Source organism: Hemitrygon akajei, unplaced genomic scaffold (genome assembly GCF_048418815.1).
Source record: "Hemitrygon akajei unplaced genomic scaffold, sHemAka1.3 Scf000106, whole genome shotgun sequence".
Classification (NCBI taxonomy): Eukaryota; Metazoa; Chordata; class Chondrichthyes; order Myliobatiformes; family Dasyatidae; genus Hemitrygon; species Hemitrygon akajei.
The window spans coordinates 753,174-762,708 of record NW_027331992.1 but is presented as its reverse complement, the minus strand read 5'-3'; positions in this window follow the sequence as shown (position 1 = coordinate 762,708).

Below are 9,535 nucleotides of genomic sequence, written 5' to 3'. Positions count from 1 at the left end.
CAGGGCATACTTTTGTGGAGTTCTGCACTGTTACGTTGCAGTGAGACCGGGAGGTTATGGAGGGGTACAGGAACAGGGCATATTTGTGTGGAGTTCTGCATTGGTACGTTCCAATGAGACAGGGAGGTTATGGAGGGGTACAGGTTCAGGGCATATTTGTGTGGAGTTCTGCATTGGTACGTTCCAGTGAGACAGGGATGTTATGGAGGGTAGAGGTTCAGGGCAAATTTGTGTGGAGTTCTGCATTGGTTTGTTCCTGGGAGACGGGTAGGTAATGGAGTGGTACAGGTTCAGGGCATATTTGTGTGGAGTTCTGCATTGGTACGGTCCAGTGAGACAGGGAGTTAATGGAGGGGTGCATGTTCAGGGCACATTTGTGTGGAGTTCTGCATTGGTACGTTCCAGTGAGACAGGGAGGTTATGGAGGATTGTGGTTCAGGGCATATCTGTGTGGAGATCTGCATTGGTACGTTCCAGTGAGACAGGGAGTTTATGGAGGATACTGGTTAAGGGCATATTTGTGTGGAGATCTGCATTGGTACGTTCCAGTGAGACAGAGAGGTTATGGAGTATACTGGTTCAGGGCATTTTTGTGTGGAGATCTGCATTGGTACGTACCTGTGAGACAGGGAGGTAATGGAGGGTTACAGGTTCAGAGCATATTTGTGTGGAGTTCTGCATTAGTACTTTCCAGTGAGACTGTGAGGTTATGGAGGGTACAGGTTCAGGGCATATATGTGTGGAGTTCTGCATTGGTACGTTCCAGTGAGACAGGGAGTTTATGGAGGGGTACCGGTTCCGGGCATATTTGTGTGGAGTTCTGCTTTGGTAAGTTCTAGTGAGACAGAGAGATCATGGAGGGGTTCAGGAACAGGGCATATTTGTGTGGAGTTCTGCACTGGTACGTTCCAGTGAGACAGGGAGTTTATGGAGGGGTACAGGAACAGGGCATATTTGTGTGGAGTTCTCCATTGGTTCATTCCATTGAGACAGGGAGGTTATGGAGGGGTACAGGTACAGGGCATATTTGTGTGGAGTTCTGCATTGGTACGTGCCAGTGAGACACTGAGGTTATGGAGCATACTGGTTCAGGGCATATTCATGTGGAGATCTGCATTGGTACGTTCCAGTGAGAGAGGGATGTTATGGAGGGGTACAGGGTCAGGGCATATTTGTGTGGAGTTCTGCATTGGTTCTTTACAGTGAGACAGGGAGGTTATGGAGGGGTTGACGAACAGGCATATTTGTGTGGAGTTCTGCATTGTTACGTTCCAGTGAGACTGGGAGGTTATGGATGGGTACAGGTTCAGGTCATATTTGTGCGGAGTTCTGCATTGGTACGTTCCAGTGAGACGGGGAGGGAATGGAGGGGTACAGGTTCAGGTCATATTTGTGCGGAGTTCTGCATTGGTACGTTCCAGTGACACAAGGAGGTTATGGAGGGTACAGGTTCAGGGCATATTTGTGTGGAGTTCTGCATTGGTACATTCCAGTGAGAAAGGGAGGTTATGGAGGGGTACAGGTTCAGGGCATACTTTTGTGGAGTTCTGCACTGTTACGTTGCAGTGAGACAGGGAGGTTATGGAGGATTGTGGTTCAGGGCATATCTGTGTGGAGATCTGCATTGGTACGTTCCAGTGAGACAGGGAGTTTATGGAGGATACTGGTTAAGGGCATATTTGTGTGGAGATCTGCATTGGTACGTTCCAGTGAGACAGGGAGGTTATGGAGGATACTGGTTCAGGGCATATTTATGTGGAGATCTGCATTGGTACGTACCTGTGAGACAGGGAGGTAATGGAGGGTTACAGGTTCAGAGTATATTTGTGTGGAGTTCTGCATTAGTACTTTCCAGTGAGACAGTGAGGTTATGGAGGGTACAGGTTCAGGGCATATATGAGTGGAGTTCTGCATTGGTACGTTCCAGTGAGACAGGGATGTTATGGAGGGGTACAGGTTCAGGGCATATTTGTGTGGAGTTCTGCATTGGTACTTTACAGTGTGACAGGGAGGTTATGGAGGGGTTGACGAACAGGCATATTTGTGTGGAGTTCTGCATTGTTACGTTCCAGTGAGACTGGGAGGTTATGGATGGTACAGCTTCAGGACATATTTGTTTGGAGTTCTGCATCGGTTAGTTCCAGTGAGACGGGGAGGTAATGGAGGGGTACAGGTTCAGGGCATATTTGTGCGGAGTTCTGCATTGGTACGTTCAAGTGACACAAGGAGGTTACGGAGGGGACAGGTTCAGGGCATATTTGTGTGGAGTTCTGCATTGGTACATTCCAGTGAGAAAGGGAGGTTATGGAGGGGTACAGGTTCAGGGCATACTTTTGTGGAGTTCTGCACTGTTACGTTCCAGTGAGACAGGGAGGTTATAAAGGGGTACAGGAACAGGGCATATTTGTGTGGAGTTCTGCATTGGTACGTTCCAGTGAGACAGGGAGGTTATGGAGGGGTACAGGTTCAGGGCATATTTGTGTGGAGTTCTGCATTGGTACGTTCCAGTGAGACAGGGAGGTTATGGAGGGTACAGGTTCAGGGCAAATTTGTGTGGCGTTCTGCATTGGTTAGTTCCAGGGAGACGGGGAGGTAATGGAGGCGTACAGGTTCAGGGCATATGTGTGTGGAGTTCTGCATTGGTACGTTCCAGTGAGACAGGGAGTTAATGGAGGGGTGCATGTTCAGGGCATATTTGTGTGGTGTTCTGCATTGGTACGTTCCAGTGAGACAGGGAGGTTATGGAGGATACTGGTTCAGGGCATATTTGTGTGGAGATCTTCATTGGTACATTCCATTGAGACAGGGAGGTAATTGAGGGGTACAGGTTCAGAGCATATTTGTGTGGAGTTCTGCATTGGTACTTTACAGTGAGACAGGGAGGTTATGGAGGGGTACACGAACAGGGCATATTTGTGTGGAGTTCTGCATTGTTACGTTCCAGTAATACTGGGAGGTTATGGAGGGTACAGCTTCAGGGCATATTTGTGTGGAGTTCTGCATTGGTTAGTTCCAGTGAGACGGGGAGGTTATGGATGGGTACAGGTTCAGGGCATATTTGTGTGGAGTTCTGCATTGGTACGTTCCAGTGACACAAGGAGATTATGGAGGGTACAGGTTCAGGGCATATTTGTGTGGAGTTCTGCATTGGTTCATTCCAGTGAGACAGGGAGGTAATGGAGGGTTACAGGTTCAGAGCATATTTGTGTGGAGTTCTGCATTGGTACTTTCCAGTGAGACAGGGAGGTTATGGAGGGTACAGGTTCAGGGCATATTTGTATGGAGTTCTGCATTGGTACGTTCCAGTGAGACAGGGAGGTAATGGAGGGTTACAGGTTCAGAGCATATTTGTGTGGAGTTCTGCATTGGTACTTTCCAGTGAGACAGGGAGCTTATGGAGGGTGCAGGTTCAGGGCATATTTGTGTGGAGTCCTGAATTGGTACGTTCCAGTGAGACAGGGAGTTTATGGAGGGGTACCGGTTCAGGGCATATTTGTGTGGAGTTCTGCATTGGTACGTTCCAGTGAGACAGGGAGTTTATGGAGGGGTACCTGTTCAGGGCATATTTGTGTGGAGTTCTGCATTGGTAGGTTCCAGTGAGACACAGAGGTAATGGAGGGGTACAGGTTCAGGGCATATTTGTGCGGAGTTCTGCATTGGTACGTTCCAGTGACACAAGGAGGTTATGGAGGGTACAGGTTCAGGGCATATTTGTGTGGAGTTCTGCATTGGTACATTCCAGTGAGAAAGGGAGGTTATGGAGGGGTACAGGTTCAGGGCATATTTGTGTGGAGTTCTGCATTGGTACGTTCCAGTCAGACAGGCATGTTATGGTGGGGTACAGGGTCAGGGCATTTTTGTGTGGAGTTCTGCATTGGTATGTTCCAGTGAGACTGGGAGGTTATGGACGGGTACAGGTTCAGGGCATATTTGTGTGGAGTTCTGCATTGGTACGTTCCAGTGACACAAGGAGGTTATGGAGGGTACAGGTTCAGGGCATATTTGTGTGGAGTTCTGCATTGGTACATTCCAGTGAGAAAGGGAGGTTATGGAGGGGTACAGGTTCAGGGCATACTTTTGTGGAGTTCTGCACTGTTACGTTGCAGTGAGACAGGGAGGTTATGGAGTGGTACAGGAACAGGGCATATTTGTGTGGAGTTCTGCATTGGTACGTTCCAATGAGACTGGGAGGTAATGGAGGGGTACAGGTTCAGGGCATATTTGTGCGCAGTTCTGCATTGGTACGTTCCAGTGACACAAGGATGTTATGGAGGGTACAGGTTCATGGCATATTTGTGTGGAGTTCTGCATTGGTACATTCCAGTGAGAAAGGGATGTTATGGAGGGGTACAGGTTCAGGGCATACTTTTGTGGAGTTCTGCACTGTTACGTTCCAGTGAGACAGGGAGGTTATAAAGGGGTACAGGAACAGGGCATATTTGTGTGGAGTTCTGCATTGGTACGTTCCAGTGAGACAGGGAGGTTATGGAGGGGTACAGGTTCAGGGCATATTTGTGTGGAGTTCTGCATTGGTACGTTCCAGTGAGACAGGGAGTTATGGAGGGTACAGGTTCAGGGCAAATATGTGTGGCGTTCTGCATTGGTTATTTCCAGGGAGACGGGGAGGTAATGGAGGCATACAGGTTCAGGGCATATGTGTGTGGAGTTCTGCATTGGTACGTTCCAGTGTGACAGGGAGTTAATGGAGGGGTGCATGTTCAGGGCATATTTGTGTGGAGTTCTGCATTGGTACGTTCCAGTGAGACAGGGAGTTTATGGAGGATACTGGTTCAGGGCATATTTGTGTGGAGATCTTCATTGGTACATTCCATTGAGACAGGGAGGTAATTGAGGGGTACAGGTTCAGAGCATATTTGTGTGGAGTTCTGCATTGGTACTTTCCAGTGAGACAGGGAGGTTACGGATGGTACAGGTTCAGGGCATATTTGTGTGGAGTTCTGCATTGGTACGTTCCAGTGACACAAGGAGGTTATGGAGGGTACAGGTTCAGGGCATATTTGTGTGGAGTTCTGCATTGGTACATTCCAGTGAGACAGGGAGGTTATGGAGTGGTACAGGAACAGGGCATATTTGTGTGGAGTTCTGCATTGGTACGTTCCAATGAGACAGGGAGGTTATGGAGGGGTACAGGTTCAGGGCATATTTGTGTGGAGTTCTGCATTGGTACGTTCCAGTGAGACAGGGATGTTATGGAGGGTAGAGGCTCAGGGCAAATTTGTGTGGAGTTCTGCATTGGTTAGTTCCAGGGAGACGGGTAGGTAATGGAGTGGTACAGGTTCAGGGCATATTTGTGTGGAGTTCTGCATTGGTACGGTCCAGTGAGACAGGGAGTTAATGGAGGGGAGCATGTTCAGGGCACATTTGTGTGGAGTTCTGCATTGGTACGTTCCAGTGAGACAGGGAGGTTATGGAGGATTGTGGTTCAGGGCATATCTGTGTGGAGATCTGCATTGGTACGTTCCAGTGAGACAAGGAGTTTATGGAGGATACTGGTTAAGGGCATATTTGTGTGGAGATCTGCATTGGTACGTTCCAGTGAGACAGAGAGATCATGGAGGGGTTCAGGAACAGGGCATATTTGTGTGGAGTTCTGCACTGGTATGTTCCAGTGAGACAGGGAGTTTATGAAGGGGTACAGGAACAGGGCATATTTGTGTGGAGTTCTGCATTGGTTCAATCCATTGAGACAGGGAGGGTATGGAGGGGTACAGGTACAGGGCATATTTGTGTGGAGTTCTGCATTGGTACGTTCCAGTGAGACAGTGAGGTTATGGAGCATACTGGTTCAGGGCATATTCATGTGGAGATCTGCATTGGTACGTTCCAGTGAGACAGGGATGTTATGGAGGGGTACAGTTTCAGGGCATATTTGTGTGGAGTTCTGCATTGGTACTTTACAGTTAGACAGGGAGGTTATGGAGGGGTTGACAAACAGGCATATTTGTGTGGAGTTCTGCATTGTTACGTTCCAGTGAGACTGGGAGGTTATGGATGGTACAGCTTCAGGACATATTTGTGTGGAGTTCTGCATCGGTTAGTTCCAGTGAGACGGGGAGGTAATGGAGGGGTACAGGTTCAGGGCATATTTGTGCGGAGTTCTGCATTGGTACGTTCCAGTGACACAAGGAGGTTATGGAGGGTACAGGTTCAGGGCATATTTGTGTGGAGTTCTGCATTGGTACATTCCAGTGAGAAAGGGAGGTTACGGATGGTACAGGTTCAGGGCATATTTGTGTGGAGTTCTGCATTGGTACGTTCCAGTGACACAAGGAGGTTATGGAGGGTACAGGTTCAGGGCATATTTGTGTGGAGTTCTGCATTGGTACATTCCAGTGAGAAAGGGAGGTTATGGAGGGGTACAGGTTCAGGGCATACTTTTGTGGAGTTCTGCACTGTTACGTTGCAGTGAGACAGGGAGGTTATGGAGGGGTACAGGAACAGGGCATATTTGTGTGGAGTTCTGCATTGGTACGTTCCAATGAGACAGGGAGGTTATGGAGGGGTACAGGTTCAGGGCATATTTGTGTGGAGTTCTGCATTGGTACGTTCCAGTGAGACAGGGATGTTATGGAGGGTAGAGGTTCAGGGCAAATTTGTGTGGAGTTCTGCATTGGTTAGTTCCAGGGAGACGGGTAGGTAATGGAGTGGTACAGGTTCAGGGCATATTTGTGTGGAGTTCTGCATTGGTACGGTCCAGTGAGACAGGGAGTTAATGGAGGGGAGCATGTTCAGGGCACATTTGTGTGGAGTTCTGCATTGGTACGTTCCAGTGAGACAGGGAGGTTATGGAGGATTGTGGTTCAGGGCATATCTGTGTGGAGATCTGCATTGGTACGTTCCAGTGAGACAAGGAGTTTATGGAGGATACTGGTTAAGGGCATATTTGTGTGGAGATCTGCATTGGTACGTTCCAGTGAGACAGAGAGATCATGGAGGGGTTCAGGAACAGGGCATATTTGTGTGGAGTTCTGCACTGGTATGTTCCAGTGAGACAGGGAGTTTATGAAGGGGTACAGGAACAGGGCATATTTGTGTGGAGTTCTGCATTGGTTCAATCCATTGAGACAGGGAGGGTATGGAGGGGTACAGGTACAGGGCATATTTGTGTGGAGTTCTGCATTGGTACGTTCCAGTGAGACAGTGAGGTTATGGAGCATACTGGTTCAGGGCATATTCATGTGGAGATCTGCATTGGTACGTTCCAGTGAGACAGGGATGTTATGGAGGGGTACAGTTTCAGGGCATATTTGTGTGGAGTTCTGCATTGGTACTTTACAGTTAGACAGGGAGGTTATGGAGGGGTTGACAAACAGGCATATTTGTGTGGAGTTCTGCATTGTTACGTTCCAGTGAGACTGGGAGGTTATGGATGGTACAGCTTCAGGACATATTTGTGTGGAGTTCTGCATCGGTTAGTTCCAGTGAGACGGGGAGGTAATGGAGGGGTACAGGTTCAGGGCATATTTGTGCGGAGTTCTGCATTGGTACGTTCCAGTGACACAAGGAGGTTATGGAGGGTACAGGTTCAGGGCATATTTGTGTGGAGTTCTGCATTGGTACATTCCAGTGAGAAAGGGAGGTTATGGAGGGGTACAGGTTCAGGCCATATTTGTGTGGAGTTCTGCATTGGTACGTTCCAGTCAGACAGGCATGTTATGGTGGGGTACAGGGTCAGGGCATTTTTGTGTGGAGTTCTGCATTGGTATGTTCCAGTGAGACTGGGAGGTTATGGAGGGGTACAGGTTCAGGGCATATTTGTGTGGAGTTCTGCATTGGTACGTTCCAGTGACACAAGGAGGTTATGGAGGGTACAGGTTCAGGGCATATTTGTGTGGAGTTCTGCATTGGTACATTCCAGTGAGAAAGGGAGGTTATGGAGGGGTACAGGTTCAGGGCATACTTTTGTGGAGTTCTGCACTGTTACGTTGCAGTGAGACAGGGAGGTTATGGAGGGGTACAGGAACAGGGCATATTTGTGTGGAGTTCTGCATTGGTACGTTCCAATGAGACGGGGAGGTAATGGAGGGGTACAGGTTCAGGGCATATTTGTGAGGAGTTCTGCATTGGTACGTTCCAGTGACACAAGGAGGTTATGGAGGGTACAGGTTCAGGGCATATTTGTGTGGAGTTCTGCATTGGTACATTCCAGTGAGAAAGGGATGTTATGGAGGGGTACAGGTTCAGGGCATACTTTTGTGGAGTTCTGCACTGTTACGTTCCAGTGAGACAGGGAGGTTATAAAGGGGTACAGGAACAGGGCATATTTGTGTGGAGTTCTGCATTGGTACGTTCCAGTGAGACAGGGAGGTTATGGAGGGGTACAGGTTCAGGGCATATTTGTGTGGAGTTCTGCATTGGTACGTTCCAGTGAGACAGGGAGTTATGGAGGGTACAGGTTCAGGGCAAATTTGTGTGGCGTTCTGCATTGGTTATTTCCAGGGAGACGGGGAGGTAATGGAGGCGTACAGGTTCAGGGCATATGTGTGTGGAGTTCTGCATTGGTACGTTCCAGTGTGACAGGGAGTTAATGGAGGGGTGCATGTTCAGGGCATATTTGTGTGGAGTTCTGCATTGGTACGTTCCAGTGAGACAGGGAGGTTATGGAGGATACTGGTTCAGGGCATATTTGTGTGGAGATCTTCATTGGTACATTCCAGTGAGAAAGGGAGGTTATGGAGGGGTACAGGTTCAGGCCATATTTGTGTGGAGTTCTGCATTGGTACGTTCCAGTCAGACAGGCATGTTATGGTGGGGTACAGGGTCAGGGCATTTTTGTGTGGAGTTCTGCATTGGTATGTTCCAGTGAGACTGGGAGGTTATGGAGGGGTACAGGTTCAGGGCATATTTGTGTGGAGTTCTGCATTGGTACGTTCCAGTGACACAAGGAGGTTATGGAGGGTACAGGTTCAGGGCATATTTGTGTGGAGTTCTGCATTGGTACATTCCAGTGAGAAAGGGAGGTTATGGAGGGGTACAGGTTCAGGGCATACTTTTGTGGAGTTCTGCACTGTTACGTTGCAGTGAGACAGGGAGGTTATGGAGGTGTACAGGAACAGGGCATATTTGTGTGGAGTTCTGCATTGGTACGTTCCAATGAGACGGGGAGGTAATGGAGGGGTACAGGTTCAGGGCATATTTGTGCGGAGTTCTGCATTGGTACGTTCCAGTGACACAAGGAGGTTATGCAGGGTACAGGTTCAGGGCATATTTGTGTGGAGTTCTGCATTGGTACATTCCAGTGAGAAAGGGATGTTATGGAGGGGTACAGGTTCAGGGCATACTTTTGTGGAGTTCTGCACTGTTACGTTCCAGTGAGACAGGGAGGTTATAAAGGGGTACAGGAACAGGGCATATTTGTGTGGAGTTCTGCATTGGTACGTTCCAGTGAGACAGGGAGGTTATGGAGGGGTACAGGTTCAGGGCATATTTGTGTGGAGTTCTGCATTGGTACGTTCCAGTGAGACAGGGAGTTATGGAGGGTACAGGTTCAGGGCAAATTTGTGTGGCGTTCTGC